Source organism: Dromiciops gliroides, chromosome 3, assembly GCF_019393635.1.
Source record: "Dromiciops gliroides isolate mDroGli1 chromosome 3, mDroGli1.pri, whole genome shotgun sequence".
Classification (NCBI taxonomy): Eukaryota; Metazoa; Chordata; class Mammalia; order Microbiotheria; family Microbiotheriidae; genus Dromiciops; species Dromiciops gliroides.
In genome coordinates, this window is record NC_057863.1 from 197,091,683 (window position 1) to 197,100,109 (window position 8,427).

General features: G+C 36.6%; 1 long non-coding RNA gene across 1 annotated transcript in view; it reads left to right on the forward strand.

Moving 5' to 3' along the window:
• LOC122750764 overlaps positions 1-8,096 on the forward strand; it is a 65,519-nt gene extending 57,423 nt beyond the window's left edge. Inside the window, exons 2-3 of the long non-coding RNA XR_006355753.1 lie at positions 7,506-7,584; positions 7,962-8,096. This is a non-coding gene — a long non-coding RNA (uncharacterized LOC122750764). The remainder of the gene's footprint in view (positions 1-7,505; positions 7,585-7,961) is intronic.
• Positions 8,097-8,427: the final 331 nt, after the last annotated feature.

Here is an 8,427-nt window from a genome sequence, read left to right on the forward strand (position 1 = left end):
AGAATCAAAGGTCTTCTTAATTTTCTGTTTGTTTGGTTCCCTTGGGGTTTTAGGTAGAAATCTTAATTCATATTTTATAGAGGAAAGGTAATTCATTTACAATATATTAACATCCTAACAAGGGGAGAAAAAAGTTATTTATTAACATAGTTATCTATAAATGTATGTATGCAAGTATATATTCTATAGTAAGCAATAGCAATTCATTTTCTTTACCAAGAGGGAAAAACGCACTTGTAATTAAGTAAGCCTATGCTAATACAAATAATAAGGTGTCATAGAAACTACAAACCAAAGACTTTTTTTTGTGTGAGGCAATTGGGATTAAGTGACTTGGCCAGGGTCACACAGCTAGTAAGTGTTAAGTGTCTGAGGCCCGGATTTGAACTCAGATCCTCCTGAATCCAGAGCTAGTGCTCTATCCACTGCACCACCTAGCTGCTCCAAACCAAAGACTTCTGAGTCAGGAGGAATCAAACACACAAACACACACACACACATACACACACACACACACACACACACACTCTATCTATCTATCTATCTAAATATGTAGTGTAGGTATACACACATATGCAAATATAAAATGTATGTGTGTATATGTATATATGTATATGTATATATATATGTGACATTATGTATATAGACTCTTTCTCTATACTCTCCATTAAATATGCAACTTGATCCCCAGCCAGTTTTCAGTGACAACATATAACTGTGGGTTAACAAAACTCAGGGACTTTCAATCTGCCCACCCAGGGTTTCCAGTTTCTCTGCTGGCATTCAAGTAAGCAAAATCGGCACAGATTTTAATACATTGTCACACACATACTGAGAAAAGACTTAAAATAATAAGATTTGCCAAAGTAATTTCAAAAGCAGCCCTACTTTACTGCCTCAGATGGAGATAGGGTAGTCAAGAGAAGTATGGCCAATCTTTTCTTCCTCCAATTCTCAATTAGGGAATGAATAAAGCAAGGGGATACATGACATTTATAACAGGTGAGAAGACCTCCCTAGGAAAACAGGGGAGAGGACACCAAAGTCAGTCTTTCCAAAAGTCTTGTTCCTGTAGGATTACTTGTATGGTTATTGACCAGTTCTGGCATTCTGTTTCTAGCTCATCAGTATTAACCTCTACCACTTGGAACAGTAATGCCTTACTGCTCATTTTAACCCACAGTGGCAGAGTTCCACTCATAGATTCTGGTTGTGATGCTACTCTCTGTGGTCTACTCTTTACCATTCTCCACGCATTTCCCAGGTCACAATATTTAGTCCTTTATGCTTACTTGATTCTATCTTCTCAATTCCTTGGCTTCTCTCTTCAAGTTCAGAACCCCAAAACACTCCGTACAACTTTTGTGCCAACATTTATTATTGAGGATCAAAGGTTAGAAAATTCAATGGAGAACTTGACAAGAACCTCCAGACTACGTCAATGTGTAACTTGGACATTTACTTGCTTTAGTGCAAAGGTTGGTCCAAGAGAATATTATGAAAAGTACATTATAAAATGAGACCTGATTTTGAATGGGGTAAAAGTTGCCAAAGGTTTCTAAGTTTCCCAGAAACCTCTTGCCTACAAATAATGAATATTTTTCTTCAGAAAAGAGTGATTGTCTAACCTCTCATGGAGAGCACTGAAAAGCATCACAATATTTAATATTTTATTAAATATTTATTAAATATTTAATAAATTATAAGAAATGACTGGCTAATGATATAGGAGTTATATTAGAATTAGTTATCTATGTGCAGGCAGGACAATTAATTAATTAATATAAATATCAAAATCAACAGAAAAAATATGGAGAGGGAATAAAAGGATATTGTGAATAATTGTAACAGCTTTAACAAGACCTGTTCAAATGAACTATAGATACTAAAATGGGAAATGAAAAAGTCAGAGATGTTGGCCTTTGATAATCATTTTCCAGCACAACTTGAAAAGCAGTCATCACAACAAGAATCTAGAAAAAGATCCCCCAGAAACCACACCAACTCCCTTGCCCAGAGACATTTTAAACAAGGCCAATACTAATATAAAATGCAAAATAATTTATATAATATTATGGAGCAATGTGGTGGAATATTATGATCAATATCACTTCATAAGACAATGAAAAGAAATGGAATGGGGGCAGCTAGGTGGCACAGTGGATAAAGCACCGGCCCTGGATTCAGGAGTTCCTGAGTTCAAATCCGGCCTCAGACATTTGACACTTACTGGCTGTGTGACCCTGGGCAAGTCACTTAACCCCCATTGCCTCGCAAAAAAAAAAAAAGAAAAAGAAAATAAAAGAATGGAAGTGAAAAATCAGCTTACAGACAGTTTATTATTACCTCATGGAACCACATCATTCTTAGAACATTCACTGAATTGATTGGAGGACTACAAGCAGATATAAAATGGAAAAGATTTGACATTCATTAATTTAGGGCTGGAAGGGACATTTAGGCAACCCTCTAATGTGATAGGTGGTGAGAGTTTCCCAATGTTTTATCTTTGAAACTTTTCTAGTTTTTCTGTTGTATCACTTAATTTCTGAATTGTCTCTTCTATTTTTCCCCACCACTTTGCTATTATTTCCTATCTTCTTTTCTAAGCTATTTCAATACCTTCCTTCATCTCTTTCAATGGACCTTTTAAACATTCAGGAACCCTTGTGATTGATTGTTTTATCTTCCCCTCAACCCATTATTCTAGTTTTTTTTTTTTTTTTACTGTATACTCTCATGCTAGAAGTTCATCCTGGGATAAATTTTCTACTCAGTTTTTCTTCATTACATCTTGATATTTTTGTAACTTTTACATTTCCTCAGTCTCTTTGCTTTTCTTCCTCTTTTTCCTCCTTTTTCTTTTTGTCATTTGGTGATTGCCCACTTTATTTGCATTTAGTTATAAACTTCTAACTTAGGGACCAATACCATTAGAAGCTTGTGATGTAGGTTCCAGAATGAGTCTCAGGAACTGGCATAGATACTGGGCTAGAAAATAAAGGCCCTTGATCATTATCAGTTCCACATGGAATTTATTTCAAATTTCTTTTGATTCAGTAGCTGTTGGAAACACTACTAGTCAGTGACTATAGCACAGGGACCAGGGCACCTTTTTACAATAGGCAGAGCAGGAATCCACTGATGTGCTCTTCTGTTCTTTCTCTTAATTTTCTCTAAGTATTACTTTTAATTTTTTTTTCTGTTTAGAATTTTATTTTCCAAATCACATGTAAACCCAAATTTTGACATCAGTTTTTTAAATCTTTGTGTTCCAACTTCTCTTCCTTCCTTTCCACCCCCCATCTCCAAGAATTCAAGCAATTCAATATAAGTTATACATGAGTAGTCATGGAAAACATCTCCACATTAGCTAGGTTGTGAGAGAAAACAGATAAAAACAAAACTTCAGATTAAGGAACTGTCAAAAAATGTACTTCAATCTATTTTCAAATACCATCAGTTCTTTCTCTGTAGATGGATTGCAATTTTCATAAGTCCTTCAGAGTTATTTTGGATCATTGCATTACTGAAAATAACCACATCCTTCCCAGCAGATCATCTTACACTATTGCTGTTATTTCGTATATAGTAAATTTCACTCTGCTTCAGTTCATGTAGGTCTTTCCAGGTTTTTCTGATAGCATATTCATCAAAACTTTTATATAGTAGCTTAAACTTGACAATCATCATAACTGTTTCCCTCCATCCTATTCCCTTCCCATGATATTTACTCTATTTTTCTATATTCTTTTACCCTCTTCCTCCTCAAAAGTGTTTTGTTTCTGACTCTCCCCTCTCCTGCTATGCTCTCCCTTCTTTCACCCTTCCCTCCTTATCCTCTCCCCTCCTACTTTCCTGTAGGGTTAGATAGATTACTCCTCTCAATTGGGTGTGTATGTTATTCCCTCCTTGAGCCAACTCTGATGAGATTAAGGTCTTTAAGTTAATCCTGTGTTCAAAATATTTTTCCTCCCTCTCTCCTTAAGCCCTCCCTATGAAATCAAGCAATTCAATATAAGTCATACAGATGCAGTTACACAGAACATCTTCACCTTTCTTGAAAGTGTTTTGCTTTTTATTGGTCCCTCCCCCAATCTGCCCTTCCTTCCTTCCCCTCTTCTTCCCCCCACACCCCTTATCTCTGTCTCCTTCCACTTTCCCTCAGGGCAAAATATATTACTATTTTGAGCCAATTCTGATGATAGTAAGGTTCACTCACTCCCCCATGCTTTCCCTCTCTTGTCCACCCCTCCATAAGCTTTTTCTTGTTTCCTTCATGTGAGCTACCTCTCCCCAGTCCACTTCTCCCCTTCCCCTCCCCACAGTGCATTCCTCCTACCACTCAACCCTATTTTAAAGATATCATCATGGGTTAGCTAGGTGGCACAGTAGACAAAGCACCAGCCCTGGACCCAGGAGGCCCAGAGCCCAAACAGGCCCCAGACATAAGCCGCCCCACCCTGCCTGCCCCAGAAAAAAACAAGGATAAACAAAAAATAAATGCTTTACAGATATTATCCCTTCATATTCAGTTCAGATCTGTGTCCTGTGTCTAAGTGTATTCCTTTCAGCTACCCTAATACTGAGAAAGTACTTATAAGTTGGAAGTATTATCTTCCTATGTAGGAATGTAAACAGTTTAATTTTTTAATATTCCTCATGATTTCTTTTTCTCTTTTCTCTTTTTATGCTTCTCTAGGGTCTTGTATTTGAAAGTCAAATTTTCTATTCAGTTCAGGTCTTTTCATCACAAATGCCTGAAAGTCCTCTCTTTCACTGAAGTCCCTTTTTTTCCTCTGAAAGATTATAATTAGTTTTGCTGGGTAAGTGATTCTTGGCTATATTCCCAGTTCCTTTGCCCTCCAGAATATCATATTCCTTCCCCTCTGGGCCTTTCATGTAAATGCTGCTAGATCTTATTTTATCCTTATTGTAGCTCCACAATTGGTGAATCCCTTTTCTCTAGCTGCTTGCAATATTTTCTCCTTGACCTGGGAGCTCTGGAATTTGGCTATAACATTTCTGGAGGTTTTCATTTTGGGATCTCTTTCAGTAGGTGATTGGTGGATTCTTTCAATTTCAACTTTACCTTCTGCTTATAGAAAATCAGGACACTTTTCTGTGACAGTTTCTTGGAAGATGATGTCTAAACTCTTATTTTGGTCACAGTTTTCAGGTAGTCCAATGATTTTCAAATTATCTCTCCTTGATCTATTTTCCAGGTCAGCTTTTTATCCAAGGAGATATTTCATATTGTCCTCTTTTTTTTTTTTATTCATTTGGATTTGCTTTACTGTGTCTTGGTTTCTCATAGAGTCACTAGCTTCCATTTTTCCAATCCTAATTCTTAGGCAATTCTTTTCTTCTGAGAGCTTTTGTATCTCTTTTTCCATTTGGCTTTTCAAGCTGTTGACTTTTTCTCATTACTCTCTTGCATAGCCCTCATTTCTCTTTACATTCTTTCCTCCACCTCTCTAAATCTTCCTTTGATCTCTTCTACTTTCTCTTAAAAGTCCCTTGTGAGAACTTCCATAGCCTGAGACCAATTCATATTTTTCTTGGAAGGTTTGGATGTAGGGGCCCTGAGGTTGTTATCCTCTTCTGAGGGTGCACCTTGATATTTCTTGTCACTAAATAAACTTTCTGTAGTTCTCAACTTTCTTTGCGTGCTCATCTTGCCATCTTTTACTTGACTTTTAACTACCTCTTTCAATGGGGTCCTACTTCTAAGCTACAATGTCCCAAGCTTCAGAGGGTTCCAGGTGTTTTGGTTTGAGGAAGGGCAGGTTTTCTCTTTCCTGGGCTGTTCTCTGGTCCAAAGATAACCTCAAGCTATCTTGTTAATTAACCAGCCAGGAGAAAGGTGTGCTGTGGTGCTTCTTAGCTCCAAGGAGCCTGCACCCCTCTCCCACCCAGGCCTTCCATCATTCAAGATTTTTTACTGGTTCTCAGCTTGGTTGGCATAACCAAATTCACTGTAAGCTTTTTTCCAGAAGACACTAGTGGTACAGCTGATTCAGAGGCTTGGGGTTAAGTTCCTCTTGCTCAGCATGCCTGGGGTCTGTGTTAGTGTCATCATGCTGTTTGACTCTACTAACAACCCAACACAGCTCCCTTTAATCTGTCTTTGCCTGGAAAATAATCTCAGCCCATCTTTTTGTGTGTTTTCCTGCTACAGTGGTTGTTTTATTGCTATTTTTGGAGTTTGTAAGTATTACCTGTTGAGAATTAATTTTCTTCATTTTTTTTATTGTTGTTCAATTATGGTTTTTATACTTCCTACTTTAAAAAAATAATTATACTTTAAGATTTCTTTTTTAATATTTTGAATTGTAAGTTATCTTTCTCCCTCCTACCACTTCCATACACATTGAGAAGTTAAGTAATATCACTTATACATGTGAAGTCATACAAAACATGTTAGCCATGTTACAAAAAAAGGCAAGAAAATTTAAGTAAATAGAAAATCTAACAGGCTTAGGCAAAGTAGTGGCAGTGACCCCAGACCACTTGACCTGCTTCCAGCCTAAGCTCTTCAGCCATCATTATGGGAGAAATTACTGTTGAGAAGGGGCCCACCTTTCTCAAGCTTTAAACCAACACTGATGTAGATGAAGGGAGCCATCACAGTGGAGAAGGGGCATATCTCCTTTTCTACCACTGTCCCCACTAAAACCAATTTTCATCAAAGGGCAATTAAGCTTAAGAGCCTTGATAATTGAGAAATTCCAAACTCATACTACTGAGAACACTGGTTCTGCTTCCAGCACAATCCTCTCTGCTTTCCTATACATCATCTAAAGATGAAACTCATAGGATAAAGGAGCCAGCCATTCCCATCAAATACTTACTGTTACCTATGGAAAAGGCAAGTTAGCCTACTTGATGCAGCAAGACATCCTGAAGAGGAAGCGAAAAAGTGGCAGCAAATGCTACACAGTTCAAACCATAACTACCACCTTGACCACCATCACCCCTTAGATCCTGATGGAGGTAGCTCAGGACCCTGAATCCAAGAGTGTTGAGAATAGCAGTACCCCTCAGGCCACTGCTTTCTTTCTGGGTCCCAAAGGCATAATTGAAGTTAACAATTACTATAGTGAAGGGAATCCCCTTCCTAACTATCACCAGCACCAACTAATGACCAAGGTGAGCAGATAAACCCAAGAGCCCTGGGAGTGGTACCAACCCTTAGACCATCAGATCTGCTTGTAATCCACCCCCTGAAGTCAACTTTCTAGAAAACAGTCCCTGAAGTGAATTAGACTGGCAAATGCTTTTGAAGATGCTACAGTCATAGAAAAGAAAAATTCATACCACCAAAGTCCTTGCCACTACTAAAAGATGTATCATCAAATACTGATATGATTTTATCAGTAGAAATGACATTAACAATGATACATTGCCATCTGCTTTGCTGCCATACCTTAAATAATCTTTCTATTGGGCCTTTCTCTCTGACTTGCAGCTAAAACCTTCTATATCTGTTGTCTTCCCTTTAGAATATGAGTTCTTTGAGAGCTGGAAGAATTTTACTTTTCTATTTCAATCTTTCAAGATTAGCACAAGTCTTTGCATATAGTAAGTATTTAAACATGTTTTTTATCCATCTATCTAACAATTAGTTCATCTATACACTCATAACTATAACTATATATAACTTTATATATAACTATACTATAACTATATATGTATATAACTATATCAATGCTTTTTATTATATTTATATGACTTCATATGTATTATTAGGGGTAACAGTAATTAAAATATAAGAATGATACCAGCAGGCTTTTGTAAATAACTTTCTCTTGGAGACTACATTTGTAGAATCACAAAATATATGGGAAAATATGGAGAATACAATATCCCACTATATTTATTGTTTTATTATGAAAAAGCATTTGAATTCATGGAGACTTACAGGCTCTCTTACAATTAATTCCTTTTGCTATGTTAAGATTCTTCAAGTTTTCTTGATAAACAAAACCACAGAGACAACTGTTCAACAATTATTGGATTATTGTCAAGGCAAGCATAACATATTCCTTACTATCATGGAGGAAGTCCTGCAAAGGTTCAAATGACAGAGATATTACCAATAAATGGTAAGTCTATACTGATGTTTCTGTTTATAGATGATATTTTTCTGATTACACAGAACCCTGGAATATTACAAGGCTTCCTTTTTGAGATCCATAACCATTCAAAAGTAATCAGCCTAACAATCTACATAAGAAAAAAAGGAAACCTATATAAAATTCATATTTTCTAGACTATGTCTTGCAAATTAATGGCTATTTGTGAATCCTCTCCACATATATCTGGGATACATAATATCAATTAATTTAGACTAAGATTCAACAGGCTGTATATATAGAGACAAGGATTATATTTGGGAAATTGTGAAATGCTTTAAAAAATCTC